Source organism: Neofelis nebulosa, chromosome 3 (assembly GCF_028018385.1).
Source record: "Neofelis nebulosa isolate mNeoNeb1 chromosome 3, mNeoNeb1.pri, whole genome shotgun sequence".
Classification (NCBI taxonomy): Eukaryota; Metazoa; Chordata; class Mammalia; order Carnivora; family Felidae; genus Neofelis; species Neofelis nebulosa.
The window spans coordinates 152705317-152722093 of NC_080784.1; the positions used below are offsets into that span (position 1 = coordinate 152705317).

General features: G+C 35.6%; 1 pseudogene; it reads left to right on the forward strand.

Moving 5' to 3' along the window:
- The first annotated feature begins 311 nt into the window (after nt 1-311).
- Nucleotides 312-16777, forward strand: part of LOC131508072 (actin, cytoplasmic 2-like) — a 52682-nt pseudogene continuing 36216 nt past the window's right edge.

Consider the following 16777-nt stretch of genomic DNA (forward strand, 5'->3'; position numbering starts at 1 on the left):
AAGGGAGCAGGAGAAGATTGGCCGCTATAGCCAAAAATGTAAGAGCAAGTAGATCGTAGGGGAATCCAGCCAACCAGAGGGTGTTCCCATTAAATTGTCAAGTGCAGGTTATTTCAAGAGAACACTGAACTGCAGTGTAGATCTAGCATTTACCAAAATAAAAATGCACATGGCGTCAAGGATGTGACTGTAAATTATGGACTTACGGAAGCAGGTGATGTGGAAATTTCTATAATTCCCATTTTTGTCAGCATTCCTTTGAGAGCTATTTGTCTTGGTCTGCAACTTGATTGTGGTTTTTATCAGCCAGGATGAGCTCCTGTAGCAATGAACCCAACCCACAGTGGACAGATAAAAGCAGCAGAAACAATATCGAGGCTGATTTACACAGCACTTCTCATTTACATTCTTTACCTCTGCTCCGATTACCAGTGCCACTAATGTCACCATTTGTGAGGTGTTTTTTGGAGGCTTGCAGATATGAAATGGGTTCTGGAAGCCTCCAGGAATATATTTTAATAAGCTAAGGGAGAAAATAGTTATTAAGATAACAAAATGCTTTTGCACTGACACAATTAACAGGCATATTTTTTAAGCTGTTGGGGATAATAGCTGTTCTATTCATATAACTATCTTAAGGATACGAACTTTTGCTTTTACCTACAAAATGTGATTGTTTTATGCATGGGTGTGTGGGTGGAATGATGGTAGAGATAAAGGTATGTGTATTTACATCCACACTTTCCTGGAGTATTAAGTATACCCTAAATCGTAACATTAAATTAAAATTTTAAGGACAAATATTTGATTCATAGGTATATTTATATATTAGTAACTTTCAAATGAGAAGGTGTTTGATAAATAGTCATTTAGAGGCTGGATAAACCTTATCAATAATTTCTAGACAATGATTCTAAGCTGTTAAGGAAAATATTTTGTCTATGTATTTATTCCTTGACTGTCCACTAGAAATAAGGGAAGGTTGGAAAATGGGATATTAGATCTGTTTAAACATATACTAAATTAATAAACATATTTTCAAAAAAGTTTATAGACTAGTTCTTAACTCTCCAAGAAGCTGAGTGGATAAATATATTTAATGAAAGAAATATAATGTTAAAATATGCTTCTATTTGTGTTCATTATTCTTTTTATTTTAAAGTTGCTATTTTTTCTTTATCCCTTAGGGCTTCATTCCAAAAGACCAATTCTCTATTGGTATTAAAGTCATTCCCTGGCAGAAATGCAATGCTTAGGGGAACACATTAGCATTTCCTTCCCTACTAGTCTAGTTCAGTGGTTAAGAGCATAGGCTGTGGAGCCAGACTGCTTAGATTTGAATTTCAACTTTACAATTTAATAGCTGGGTGATTTAAAGCAAATTACTTAAACTCTCTCTAAGCATTCATCTTCTCTTTGGGGAAAAAATGGGAAAATACTTTCCTTATAGAAGAGGTATATGGTGAGGAGTAAAGCACTGAGCACAGTACCTGTCTCAGAGTAAAAACTAAATGAATGGGAGCCCTTATTATTTCCAAAATGTAATGGCATTCAGCAACCCCATGAGCAGCAGCTAACCAAGTATTAACTGTCTTGGTGACATTTAAAAGGCACGTGATGTCTACAAACATGTTACTGCACTGAGAATTATGATTGTGACCCATTTGTCTTCTCATCTAGAAGCTGATTTTTGGTGTTGCCCATTGCTAAATTCAGCCCCTTTATTCAAAGTTTACAAATTTACTAAGCTCTCATGGTTTTGGTAATTTTATTGACAATTTTAAAGGTCCTGTGGAGAAATCCTATTTAAAAATTCTACTTGATTCTTACCCAAGCCCATATTTTAAGTTTTTCTCCAGGAAGGGTTTATATAACCCCCATCATTGGCAACTGTCCTTTTCTTTAAACTTAACCCAGAGAACCAGAATCTCCTCACTATTGTCATTATACTGAGTAATTAAGACTAGATCCTGTTTCTACCTTTAAATTTTCTTTTTACCAATCATTTCATCTCCCAACAAAAAAAAAACCTTCCAATGGCAGATTCCTTTAGAATGTACTGATGGCTATATAAAAAAATCTTTCTCGGGGCTCCTGGGTGGCTCAGTCGGTTGAGTGACCCACTTTGGCTCAGGTCATGATCTGGTGGTCAGTGAGTTAGAGCCCTGCGTCGGGCTCTGTGCTGCCCAGCTTGGAGACTGGAGCCTGCTTTGGATTCTGTGTGTCTCTCTCTCTGCTCCACCCCTGCTCACGCTCTGTCTCTCTGTCTCTCAAAAGTGAATAAATGTTTTAAGAAAAATATTTCTCCCACCCTATTTCTCACCCTCCCTCCCCTTCTCTCTGTCCCTAGTATTTATTTCAATTTCTATTTAATTATTTGAGGCAAACACTTCCTTTGAATGTCATGTTTCCAACCTTTAATTCATAGACTCCATATTTGTTAAAGGAACAATTAAATGAGTCAGGGTAGGAATGTATTTCATAAACAAATTCAGAATGGAAACTTTACCTCAGGAAAACAATGTTTATATTCGGACACAGAACTATTTGTAAAACATAGGCTAATTATTATGCCTGGCCATGAGCATCATTCAATATAAGATTAAATTTCATAGATTTGAATACCTAGCATCCACATCCTCAAAAAATTTACTTTTACATTCATTCATCTGGGTTGTATTAGCATCAAAAATATATATCTTATTAGATCAATGATCCAGAGATTAAACTCATTATCTTTTGTGAAAGGAAATAGCTATAATTAATCAACTATTTTAAGCTTTCAGGAACATTAATACATTTACACACACACACACACACACACACACACACACACTCAGTGTTGAGCACTATATGCCTTCAATAAAGATGATCTATTAAGAGCTTACAGATATTGTTGATCAGAATATGGCATTTTACAGTTAGGTATCTGAGTTGTTATGATAATACATTAAAACATAATATTAAATGTCCCAAATCCATTACAAGACAATTCTATTTCTAAGAATTAAATAAGGCAGTGTATATTTTGAAATTTATAAATACATTTATAGTGATCTTTAGAAGAATCATGGACAGATTTTGCTAACGATCATTTACTATGGTTTGGGCAGTTTGAAATACCTACACTGTTAAGCCTTTAAAATTAAAACACCAAAATTTTAACATAAGATAATCTTTTTATAAAGCATATGAAAAAATAATTAGGAGATGAATTATGGCAAATTTGCACCAGGCAATGGTGTGTGAAACAGTCATACATAGGAGATGAGACTTTAACACCTGAGGAAAGAAAGGCAACATGGATTGGATTCTTACACATCCAGAAAATGCAAGAACAAGCTAAAAGTTACCTATGTTAAAACCATATTTAAAAAGATGTATAAGAACTACCAGTTGTCCTCCAGTACTTTCATCTGTGACTTATGGAAGCAACCCTTTGGTAGAGGATGCTCTGTGAGGTCTACCTGCCCCACAGCCAGAAGTAAACAGTGTTCCATTATCAATCAGGCTAGAACAAAGATGATGCATATGTTTTCGTTACTACAGTGATTAATTATTTTCACTGTGCCTTGGTTAATTTGCTCTGAATTATTGTACTTGCTCTCTTTTCACCAAGCTCATTTGCCTTCCTAACCGAGTACAGCACATAGACAATAACACTATGGTTCCATTAGTTCAGATGGCAGGTGGGCCTTAGAACTGAATCCGAATGGTAATAAGTAGTACAATTGAAAAAGACCAGTAGGGGCACAAGAAGAGGGGAAGAGGAAGAAGGGAAGGGACATTTATCCTTTTTAAAGGAAGCTTTGTGATTAAAGAAGAAAAAGACATAATGAGGCAATTTTATATATGTCATTTTTCATATGTAGAAACAACACAAAACTACTGGAAAAATAGATTATTCTCTGAGACTTAGAAGAACTTGGTCTAAAAACCCAAGAGTTTGTTCCTTATGGAAAAACAAGCCTCTTCTGTTCCTGTGCAGTAAATTTACCAGTAACAAGAGGAAATTAGCATGGAGATACTGGCTGTTAGCATCAGGATTTGATTTTTGCAAAGGATAAACAAGGACTTTTTATTTTATCTTTGCTTAATGAGCAAACTGGCTCCAAAGACATGCAAAACTTTTTCGGCATTGTGCCTACAACTTATGTCACAGCTTCAGGGAACAAGGTGTCAGCCCTGATGGTGCTCACACTAGGGACTTTATAGCTCATTCATTTCTGCCATGCTTCCCCCTCACCCAGGGTTACAGGGCCACAAGGGACAATGCACCCTTTGGACCATTTGTGGTTTATGAATTGTAAATCCAAAGAGAGGGAGAGACAGCTTGACTGAACCCAAATTATGTTACAATAGATGGTAATGAATGTCCTGTTTTAGCAGGATAATAGAACCCCTGCTTATTGGCAGTCATTCAGACTCGATCTCTCTCATCCATTTTCTCTCTTGGCCTTGACCCTAATCCAGCAATTGCACTTCCCCAGCTGCTCTTTAAGCTGCCTCATTAGCAGCGCACCATTGGGCAGCTCCCATGACAGTCATCCAATGGGATGAAAGTGACATGGGGCCAAAGACTGTAACTGATTGGCAAGCATTGCAATGAAATATGAGACAGGGTTAGATGAAGAAGGCTTTTGAGAGTGTTTGTAGAGACTGAACAGTTAAGGAATTTTAGTCACATGTTAACTTCACTATTCAGCTTCTTGTTTTCCTAAACTGTAGGAAAAAAGCCCACAAAATTCTTTATATATAGTCATAAAGGATAAATTTGGCATTAAATACATTTTTTTACTAAAATGTTAGGTTTATTTCACTGTATAATATAGATACTTTAGCCACAGAAATAGCTTAAATCCCATTGATATTTTCATAAAATTCTTAGAATAAGGTTGTAATTCAGCAACATGCTATTTTTAGAACCATTTAGAAATAAGCAAAAAATATCTACATCATTTGAGAAAATCTAGTGAATTTGTTATCTATTCTTTTCCTGTTATAAATCTAGTTTACATTTTTATAAATTCAAACAGAATGTAAATTTGTAGTAATAACTTGGCACTAAATTAACACAACTGAAAATAACTTTTTCAACATATATTATCTCCACATTAACTCTGTATCACAGAATTTATTCTAGTTATTGCAACATTCATGTAATACCCCACTTTAACTTCATTCTTATAACCTCCATGATATAAATTGTGTTAATGTTTATATTTATGTTGGTATTAATTCTTTTCATTGTCAAACTCCTCTACATCAAAGTAAGTAATTCTTTCCTCTGGACTCATAAAAAACATTTGTCATGTCTTGAAATTTCTTAGCTTCCAAATATTTAAATACTTACAGGCATTACCATTTTTATTCACCTGGTAATTTTTGAGTCTCTATAATGACCCAGGTACTATTCTGTAAGTCCCAGAACTATTCAAATTAGTCCAGTAGTGAACTTGTTTTCAAATCCTACCATTTGGTGGAAAAAGATATTTACTGGGCCACATAATAGAATGTAGTAAATGTGATGAAATGGGCATGACCTTAAGTGACATAGAAGTCTAGAAGAAAGCACATTAAGAATCTTTGAATTCCCCAGGAATGTACATCTGAACAAACCCTTACATTCATATATATAAGCTAACTGAAGGTAAGATTAGGTGAATGGAAAGTATTTCAGGCAGAGAGAAAACTATAAGGGCATCTAGAGCATGATTTTTTTTTTTTTTTAGTTTTTAACATTTATTTATTTTTGGGAGAGTACAAGCAGGGGAGGGTCATAGAGAGAGGGAGACACAGAATCTGAAGCAGGGTCCAGGCTCTGAGCTGTCAGCACAGAGCCTGACGTGGGGCTCAAACCCAGGAAGTGCGGGATCATGACTTGGGCCGAAGTTGGATGCTTAACCAACTGAGCAACCCAGACGCTCCTAGAACATGCTTTTTAAACTCTTGGAATGTAATGAACAGACATTATCAAGACAACTTAAGAGGTCAGGAGATATATACAAAGGGAAGTAAATAAAGTACAACTTTATGGAAATACAAACATGGGAATCTTCGTATAAGAAGACTTCATTGTGGGAAAGGAAGCATCATTGACAACCAAAGTCAGGTTCAGAGACCCAGTAGTTGCAGGAATATACATGAAGATTCATTCAGATGCTCTGTAATAATTCAACTACATTCCCTAGTCTTCTCTGTTTAGTTATCTTATTTGTTTATATGGTATCATTCTTACAAGTCTTGCAAGAGAGGAAGCATGATGGTTTCAGTATAACCAAAACCCTAGTTGCAGCTTTTTATAGCAATATAAGTCCTAAATTTATATTAGCTGCCCTTGAATCATATGTCCTTCCTTGCTTACATGAATGGTAACTAGGGAGAAGGTCAGAGAGTTGATGACTCAGTGGATTTTCAGGGTTAAGCTGCTTAAGGTTGAATCCTGCAGCAAGACTGTGGGAGGCACAGTTTTCTTTAGGAGGGATTATTGTTATAACAAGCCAATGAACGATGCTAGAATTCTGATAATTAAAGCCATGGAAGATTTCTATGATCTGTAGATCATGTGAGATTTATTTTAAAAAAAAAGTTTACTTAAATTTTATATTGCCAAGAGTTAAAATTCTATTAGTTACCTATATCATATTCTATTTCCCTAGTGGCAAGATAAGTTAATTTTCCTTTAAAAGTATATTCTGGGGCGCCTGGGTGTCTCAGTCAGTTAAGCATCCAATTCTCAGTTTCAGCTCAGATTATGATCTCATGGCTTTATGAGTTGGAGCCCCACATCGGGCTCCAAGCTAACAGTGTGGAGTGTGCTTGGCATTCTTTGTATTCCCCTCCCTCTGCCCCTCCCCTACAAGTGCTGTCTCTGTCTCTGTCAAAATAAATAAGCTTTAAAAAAATACACTCTATACATTCAGTGATTAAAATATTGTTTTGTGGTTATGTATAAGGTATCTGTCATCTTTCCCTATTCTTTTATCTAAATTATCTTTCAGTTTCTAGTTAAACTTGCCCTCTCTAATGGAAGTCTTCCTTTATTACTCCATATTGAATCTCTTTATACCTATAATTTTCCCATTTATACAGCACTTAATGACCTATTTCATTTACTTTAATTATTTTGTGTATTCCCATATTTTTTCAACTCAAGAATTCTCAATAGCAAAGATGTTATACTTCACCTTGCTGCCCCCACAATGCATTGCAAATTTGTTTTTCATTTGGTAGTTGTAATAAATACTACTTTACTGAAGGGGTTGAATCTGATATAAAGAATTTGGGGATGACAAGATTGTTTCAGAAGCCATCTGAGGCCGAATAGTAACCTAATTTTTTGGGGTCCTTCAGAAATACATAGGTTTACAAACTATAAGCAGAAATGTTATTTTTTTTCCTAGATAGATCTTTTGATTTGACTTTAAAAGTTTTTACCAAACACTGACATCTCACTTGAACTTTCTTAAATAGGATGTCTCATTCAGCATAATGGCTGTTTTCAATAAAACATGCTCACTAATGACCACAGTCTTTCCTTAGTAAACTAGAACCATTTGCAATCAAAAGTCCCCTACAGCTTATTTCTTGCGTAATAAGAGTGAGTGCATTTGGGAATATTTGTCTGCTGACTCAAGGTCTCCAAAGCATAGTGAACTGCCAATATTGATATTGTGCCTCAGCCATTGTCAATCTACTTTAGGAAAAGAACTGCCTTCTCTAGTGCAAAGACAAAAACAGTGGGCGATTTCTTTTTTCCTAATAAACTTTGACTTGCTCCAAGTGAGATGTATGGCCTACATGTACTCCTCTGTGGGACTGAGAAGACTAGTAAAAGTCAAAAGAGCCTATTTTAAATATAATAAACCTAATTATATCCAAGTTATTTTTGAGTACTCATTTCACTATATGAAACTATCATTACATTTCAAAGTGAAACACAGCCAGTCACCCAATATCGTTGTATATATTTGCAAGAATTCAAATGACTTAAATGTCCAAATTTCCCAAGAAACATTTGTAACCTGCTAGACAATGTGATGGGAAATGGGAAAGCAAACAGGTATTATACATGACCTGCAACCTCAAGAATGTGTAAAGGAAAGATTATTTTAATAACTATAATGCAGAGTAAAATGTGATAAATATGCAGAAAATATTACTGGATTCATGTTAAAGAAAAATTTTGTGTGTGTGTGTGTGTGTGTGTGTGTGTGTGTTTCAGAAAAGCAAAAGATAATTTTTCCTGAGTGAGTCCTGAAGAATGTCTGGTTTCTCCAGAGTCCAAATAGCAAGAGAAGTTCCCAAAGAGCTCTGCAATCAAAGATGGAGATAAATGAGAGTTCTCATTGTATTAGCAGAGTGGCTTGGTATAGGATAGATGGAATGAACAGGCTGTGCTTTCTTGCCAAGTCAATTAATTATTTGGCTTTTCCTTCCACCTCTTATTTCTTAAAATCTGGTGTCCTAAAATGCATAGAAGTCACCTTTGTTTTTATTTATTAATGTTTGTTTATTTTGAGAGAGAGAGAGAGAGAGAGAGAGAGAGAGAGAGAGTGTGTGTGTGTGTGTGTGTGTGTGTGTACACATTAAGTGGGGGAGAAGTGGAGAGAGAAAGAGAATCCTCAGCAGACTACATGCTGTCAGTGCGGAGCCTGACCTGGGGCCAACACAGGGCCCCACCCGGGGCTCAGTCTCACAAACTGGATCTTGACCTGAGCCAAAACCAAGAATTGGATGCTTTGGACTGAGCCACTTTTTTTTTTTTTTTTTTTTTTTTTTTTTTTTTTTTTTTTTTTTTTTTTTTTTTTTTAAAGTCAGTTGGAGGCCTGTGTCTAAGGCAAGGAAAAGATTGCTAAGCCAGGCTTTGCAATTGTTCTAAAGGATTCAGTAGTTTGTTTTTTTTGTTTGTTTTTTTTTTTTATAGAGTCCAACCAGATTGTAGAACACTAGAATTTGTAGAGAATTTTGACAAAACTCTGGCTAGGTTAACAAGATGTTAAAAAGGGGAACTATCTTTTTAACGTTTTCATAGTCTTAAAATCAGATGGATCAACCAGTCTTACATTTGAAAATGAGTGCTGAGCACCCATCCAGTGATGGGACTCAATCATTCAAAAACATACAGTGCTAAAGAATTCAGTAGGCAATTAGAGAAATAGATTTTTTTGAGACAACTTTAGGTATGCTGATAGTGTCACCTTCGGATCTTTAACACTTATCCTTGCGAGGATGCAAATTCGTAACTGAAAATTTTAAAACAGCCCGTGCCTGGAACACCCTACCAGGCAACAAAACAGAAAAAGTCTGCATTTGGTTATTGATTAATTCCCACAAAATGGTGAGTCAAGGATACTTTTCTGTGTGTTGTGTATGGAACGAGTGCTGGAAGTAGAAGTTGTAAAGCTCTGTCCCAGAGGACCCCATCAGGGTTTTGGAGCACTCAGCAGAAAAGGATCCAGTAGTACTCCCAAATACCCAGGTGCTAAGTAAGAAATGAAGAGTATCCAGGAGTGATGCATTCTCCCGAATCAAAGGAACTGTGAATGAATGACTTATTTTGAAATGAATCTCCAAAGCGTTCATCAAAATAAACATAGGAACAAGAGCCTGCTTTTGACAGCTGTCCAGCCTACGGATCTCTGTAGCCAGCTCATGAAGGTACATGTCAAGAAAGATACTTTTCATGCCCATAACACTCCTACTTCCCCCTGTTTTAAATTCTGGAGGTGTTAGTGGTACCACTAGTCAGAAGATATGTAAGTGCTAATGGTATAAAGAATAGAACTAATAAAACCCATACTCTTTTCTGGCTTCAGGCTTCCAAAAGTGGAGGAAAGAAGAAGTTTAATTTCAACTAAAATTTGGAAGATTAAAAAAAATTGTTTTAAGAGTAAACATGTTGCTACTGATCTGTTGGGGGATTAATGGGACCTGAAGTCTTTTAGTACCTGAAAATGACCATAAGTTGTCGGGTCCATCCTTGATTCAACCAAAAGGATGGTGAAGAAGCAGGACACAAAATTCATATGAAGGTTACAATCAGGACAAAATACTAGTAGGTGTTAGGTTTTATCCTGTGAGTCATGTGGTTTCAAAATAATAGTTACATTTATTTTTTTTATTATTTTAAAAAAAAATTTTTTTTCAACGTTTTTTATTTATTTTTGGGACAGAGAGAGACAGAGCATGAACGGGGGAGGGGCAGAGAGAGAGGGAGACACAGAATCGGAAACAGGCTCCAGGCTCTGAGCCATCAGCCCAGAGCCTGACGCGGGCCTCGAACTCACGGACCGCGAGATCGTGACCTGGCTGAAGTCTGACGCTTAACCGACTGCGCCACCCAGGCGCCCCAATAGTTACATTTATAATAAGGCAAATTGATTATGATATATTAAAAAAAGCCAATGCCCTGCTCAATGGTAAATTAAAGATTTGAAATTCTGGTTATTGGAATATCAAACTAATGATGAATGTTACAGTCTATATAGAATACAGGAATCTCAAATGGAACAAGGACTAAATGAATTATTTCATTTGGTAATTCAGAATAATATGAAAGTGGAAGACGAGATTGTCTTAAAGTGGATAGGAAATAAGAAATTGAAGATAGATGTCAGTAACTCTTACTCTTATTCTTTTCTCATAAATGAAAAAAAGTCTAGGGTGTGGGGTTCCAGTGCAAGATTTTGCTTAGCAATGAATCAAGTCGCCTAGGATGTATCCTAAATGAAACATAGGTAGTAAGAGTAATATTAATCATGAGAGTGACAAAACCAGCTTGTGTTTATTGGTTGCTTACTATATTTCAGGCCCTAGGCCAAGTAACTTATTACATTATATCATGTAATCGTCAAAACCTTTGATCACTATTTGATGATTTGATGATGAAGCCTCAGAGGAGCTAAAGAGCTCACCCTCATTGACCTAATAAATGATAGATTCTGGATTTTATCAAGAAGAGTCTATTTGCATACTCTTAATTTCTTGAAAAGAAAAAGGAACATCACTTATTCTGAGGCAGAATGGAAAGAGAATCAGGTAGTGTGCATATGCGGAAGAAGAAAATAGAAAGATTTCATTCCTGAAGTTTAAATGTTGTGAAGGTCTATGGCATTCCTAAATCTGTGCCCAACTTATAATTTCTGTAATGCTAGGGATGGACCACCATGAACCCTGTTTTTCAAAAGGATCTGCTGGATCTATTACATGGGGGATCCACTAGACTGCAGAAGTACGCAGATTCTGATTTGGGGACTGACTGCCTCTTATCAGGGAGAGAAGGCCTATATATATGGCACCCAAATAGTACTATTCAAATACAATCTAGCACTAAGTGCTATATGTAAGTGATGAATCACTAAATTCTACTCGTGAAACCAATATTACACTGTTAACTAACTAGAATTTAAATAAAAAGTTATATATATATATATGTATGTGTGTATATATATGTATGAGTATACATATGTATACACATGTATATATGTATATACACATATATACACATGTATGTATATATGCATATGCATATACATATGCACATACGTATATATACACATGTGTGTATATACATATATATACATATATATGTATGTGTATATATATACACACGTATGCATGTATATATATACATATACATATATACATATATGTATATGTATATATATACACATATATACATGCATACATGTGTATATATATACACGTATGTGTGTATATATATGCGTGCATGTATGTGTGTGTGTATTTTATATATATATATATATATATATATATATATATATATATATATATAATCCAACCCACTGCCTAGTATGCTGTTTATTGAGAAGAGACTAATCCCAAAACTGAGAGGATGAATTCACTCTTTAGGAAGCTTAGTCCATTAATTTTGATATCTTGGATATCTGTGCTCATCTTGAGCTCTGTTTTACATAATACTGGTGGCTGGGTAAAATAAAAGGTCTGTACTTATGTCTCCTTCACCTATGTCTCCATATTGAAATGGTAACAGTGACACAGGCAACTCTTGCTGATTGCAGGTATTAAGTCATGGAATAGACATTTTCCCAGTGACGCCACCAAAAGGTGTTTGAGGCAGCAAAACTCTTGGGTGAAAGGGATGTATTATCACTCTTGTTACTGTCAGCTCTAACAGATAAGGAAAGACAATTGAATCCAGCTATGAGACTGGCACTGTAAAAGTTTGTTCATTTACTTTACAATATCCAAGGCAGGATCCAACTTCCATATTAGTCTGAAATAGTCCTAATGATCTATGTTTCTCGTAAGATAAGAGAACATAGTTAATATTTGTTATTTATTATTTACTACACAGTATGATATTCATTCTATTTAAAAATATTGTCTGTTCAAATTATTGTAAATCCTGTAATGTAGAAATTATAATTATCTTTTTACTTTGGTAAGAAAACTGAGAGGGAAATAATACTTCATGTAGTTAATAGAAGATAGGGCCTAGGTTTGAAAGAAGTTCTGTTTTACTTCAAATCTAGAGCTTTTTTTTCTTTGAGATGTCTTTCTTTTTAATATAATTTATTGTCAAATTAGCTTATATATAATACCCACTGCTCATCCCAACAAGTGCCTTCCTCAATGCCCATCACCCATTTCCCCTCTCCTTCAAATCTAGAATGTTTAATCAATATATTAAGATAATCTTTGGGTAGCAATGACAGTAATTACAGGGCAGATGTGACCTAATGATTCTAGGAAAAAGGAAGGTGATTCAACTGCTTGTAACTGACCTCCAACTGAAGCAAAATAGCTTAATTAGGACCAGGTCTTAACCTACACCTGAATGATTCAAGACTGGATTGATGAAAAGCATTGTTCCTCAGAAATTCTGTGACGTCTGATGGACACTAGGCATTGGGCTTAATGCTACATGATTACCTAGAAATTACCCATTGGTGAATATGGTCTTCTAAAACACTTCCCACTTGATCAGGATTGCCTCAACAGTGGGCTGTATCCAAACCCTGGGGTTGATAAGCCTAAGTGATTGACAGATATCTACCCTTATTTTAAAACTTATCTTGCAACGTCGGTGTGGCCAGACCTATGGATTACATGGTTTATAAGATAATTTATAGCTTGTCTCTCAAATACATACACATGTAAGTATGTTGGGACCTCATGCCATTATTTGTTACTGAGAAGCATTCCTTGTAGTTGATCTGTTTTGGATACCGCGCAAGACAATATTATTTACTGAAGCGTAAAACCAAAACTTGCAAAATGACTTCACTCAAAGTTTAAGATAAAAATGTTCTAGCCTAGGGGCACCTGGGTGGTTCAGTTGGTTAAGCATCTGACTTCAGCTCAGGTCATGATTTCACAGGTGCATGAGTTCAAGCCCTGCATCACGCTCCATGCTAGCAGCTCAGAGCCTGGAGCCTGCTTCTGATTCTGTGTCTCCCTCTCCCTCTCTCTCTCTTTCCCCCCCCCCCCCCGCCCCCGCTTACCCTCTGTCTCTCAAAGATGAATAAACATTAAAAAATATAAAAAAAATATTCCAGCCTATAGTTGAAAAGAATTACATAGGAACATCAACCTACTGAATGAGAGGATCCACATGTTTATATCTCTTGCCATTTCAGTGCCCTTGTAGTTTTGTAGTTCTGGGCGGTTCAGTTTTGTTCTCTAATGCATTGGAAGGGTCAACAGTATTGATAGGTAATAGAAGGATCTGAGAATGTACCTCATCTCAAAGCTGGGGAAAAAGGCAGTTGCATGTTCTTCCTGATACACAGCCTAGCTCCTCCCAAACTCTTGCATGTTTTTTTTTTCCTTTACTTTTCCATATACAGCCACCCTGTAGTGATCTCAAGTAGGTATCCAACTTAAGGGTGAATCGATTAAAATGTCAAATGTCTTGATATTTTAACATGTTGAGTAATTTTGTGCAGAGTCAAGGAAAGTTCCGATACCAACCTTTTCTTTATTATCATTTTCTTTCTTCGAATAGAGCTTCCACTGAATTGAAAAGAAACCCCATGTACCAAACGATATAGGGCACAAAAAGGAGACTTGTGCCTAACGATCTATACAGACATATAATCAAGTAGTAATTGTAAACCTAGCTGATATGTGAGTGGAGTACAGTGTTAATGAAATTTCACAGCAGTTCTGGTAAGATGGTGATGGTTATTAAAGCTGACCCCCTTCAGCAAAGTAAATTGCCTTAGGTTTTAATTTTATTTTGACAGGATCCTTTATTACTTTTTCTGAAATCAATATTGACACACAGCACACTGTAGAAAACGCTAAACAATGCAGTACTCTCAACAGTGAAAATCTGAACAACAGGTGGTTTATACTTTTAGTTGCTACATATATCATGCACTGCACAAAAATTATATGTGACACATTGAAAAAAATGCTATGCATGCATTAATGTCATTAAGTGCATTTACTGTAGGCTCTAACTTTATATCCAATAAATACAAAAGGCAGTATGATCTGTCACCACCTTTGAAGGCTTCCTTCAAATGGATGATTAAGAAAGGTTACTATAAGTTTAAAAACATTCATATATCCTGATCCTGCTTTCAAGTACAAAGGCAACTTTGAATGTAGATCTTAATTTTTTGAGATTTTTTTTAAAGTGAAACTCAGAGAACGGAATACAATATGATACATAAAATGGATCTTAAAAATTATTTTACTAATTGAGTTTTCACACGTAGAAATCTAGAGGTTCTTTAGTTAAATAGATTAAGGTTACATAGTTAAATGGAAATAACCAGAACTAATGTCTCAGATAAGTTTGCCACTCTTGAAACAAGAGTTAAACATTTCAACAGGCAAAACTGAAGATGGTTCAAAGGAGAATATAGGTATATTGTACATACATGTATATGTATTTGCATATTTCTGTGTATGTGTGGGCACCATTAACTTAGCCCCATGCATTCTGTTATTCCTATCACATTTCAAACAAGACTTCTAATTGACAGATCTAAGAAGGTCCACTTTTAAAAAAATTAATGTTTATTCATATATTTTGAGAGAGAGTGACAGAGAGAGTAGGGGAAGTACAGAGAGAGAGGGAAAGAGAGAATTCCAAGCAGGATCCAGGCTGTCAGCACAGAGCCCGCCACAGGGCTCGGTCTCACAATCGTGAGATCATGACCTGAGCCAAAATTGCCAGTCACCCAACCAACAGAGCCGCTCAGATGCCCCAGACTTTTTATACTCAGAATAAAGGATTTATATATTAAGATATACTTTTTGCAGTGACATGTGTTGCAAAAATGTTACTTTGACCACTGAGTGTCAAAGGACAAAAGCTCTGTGATAAGCAGATAAGCAGCTTTCCCAGTTGTTGCTCGTCTGGGTGAATTCTGCTTTTCCAGTGCTTCTCTACCCTTGTCACCACCACTTTCAACTTTCCTAAGGAAAGCCTTCAACTTTCCTTAGGAGCCTCCACTTGTTTAAGGTTGTTACCTGTAGAACTCTTCCAACAGCATTAATTTTTTTTCTATGAACTTCACTGACATATATCCTGTTCTCATTTACCCAAAGCCCTTTCAAAAAGCTCAGCAATAATTTACTCACATTCCGTTCTGTGTGCTCTGCTCCATTCTAACCCTCTCTAAATTCTGTACATCATAACTACGCTCATTCTCGGAAGACAACTCGTAGAGCAGTACTCAATTTAACATCTCTGTAAGTTTCTGTCTTCATTCATTTTCTTTAATGCTACTGCTTTGTAGCCTAGAGGCCCATACTTTTCCTAGATATTTTGTCATTTCTTTTGTGCTTCCACATTTTTGCATCTTGCCTTTTCAAGGGTTTATCTCTCTTTCTGTTCCTGATTCTGTATTTTTTTGTGTAGATGTCACTCTAAAAAAAATCTCCGATTTTGGTCTCATCTTTAATTAGACACTAGTGATTTTTTTTTTTTTTTTTGCTAGTAATTCCATTACAAAGCATCTGGGATAAAAATACACATAGTGATTAGAAACAACCACCCAAGAATGAGCTTGCTGTTTTGCTGGACAATGTCATGAAAGCTAGCAAGTGTTCTGGGATCACTTGTGAATAATTGGGTAGATTTCAATTAATGTAACTCAGACATTAAAATAAATTCTGGAAAAAAAAAGATTATGTACGAATATGGAAAATAGATTATATTGTCAGAAGCTAAATTGATTAGCTTGACTTCATGGCAGTAGGCAAATATAGAAATTAAATGGTGAATTATCCTAAACAATATATAATATTCTCATTCATTTTGTGTAAAGGCATGACAAAAAATCTTTAGAAGCTGTGAAGCACTGCCATTATATTTATGCTCACTAAGCAGTATACCATAATTATTTAACTACAGTTTCAATGTTTTCATGTATGCAGCATTGCTGAGCCATTAGAAACTCAGTATTATTGTGTTCTTTTTCAATTACCTGAACATCCCCTGGGTCCAAGAGGATGAATAAGTTTTCAAAGATTGCTGACTCTCTTACTCTATTAGGAATGATTGTATCTACTCTTTCCACTTATATGAACCTATTTTTATTGGTGTTTGTTTAGCGACTTTAGACTTTTTATGAAGTCAATTAATAAAAGCCTTTTAAAAATTTAAATATAATGGGCACATAGCTATTTTCTTCCCACTAATGTTATTCAACTCTTTATATACAAAATTAAGGTCACCATAATATAAACCATTTATTGTTTTATCCAAGCGATATTTTTGGTTTTTCCTCTATGACTGTAAGAGCCCCTGTTTAGTCACTCCACTGAGAAT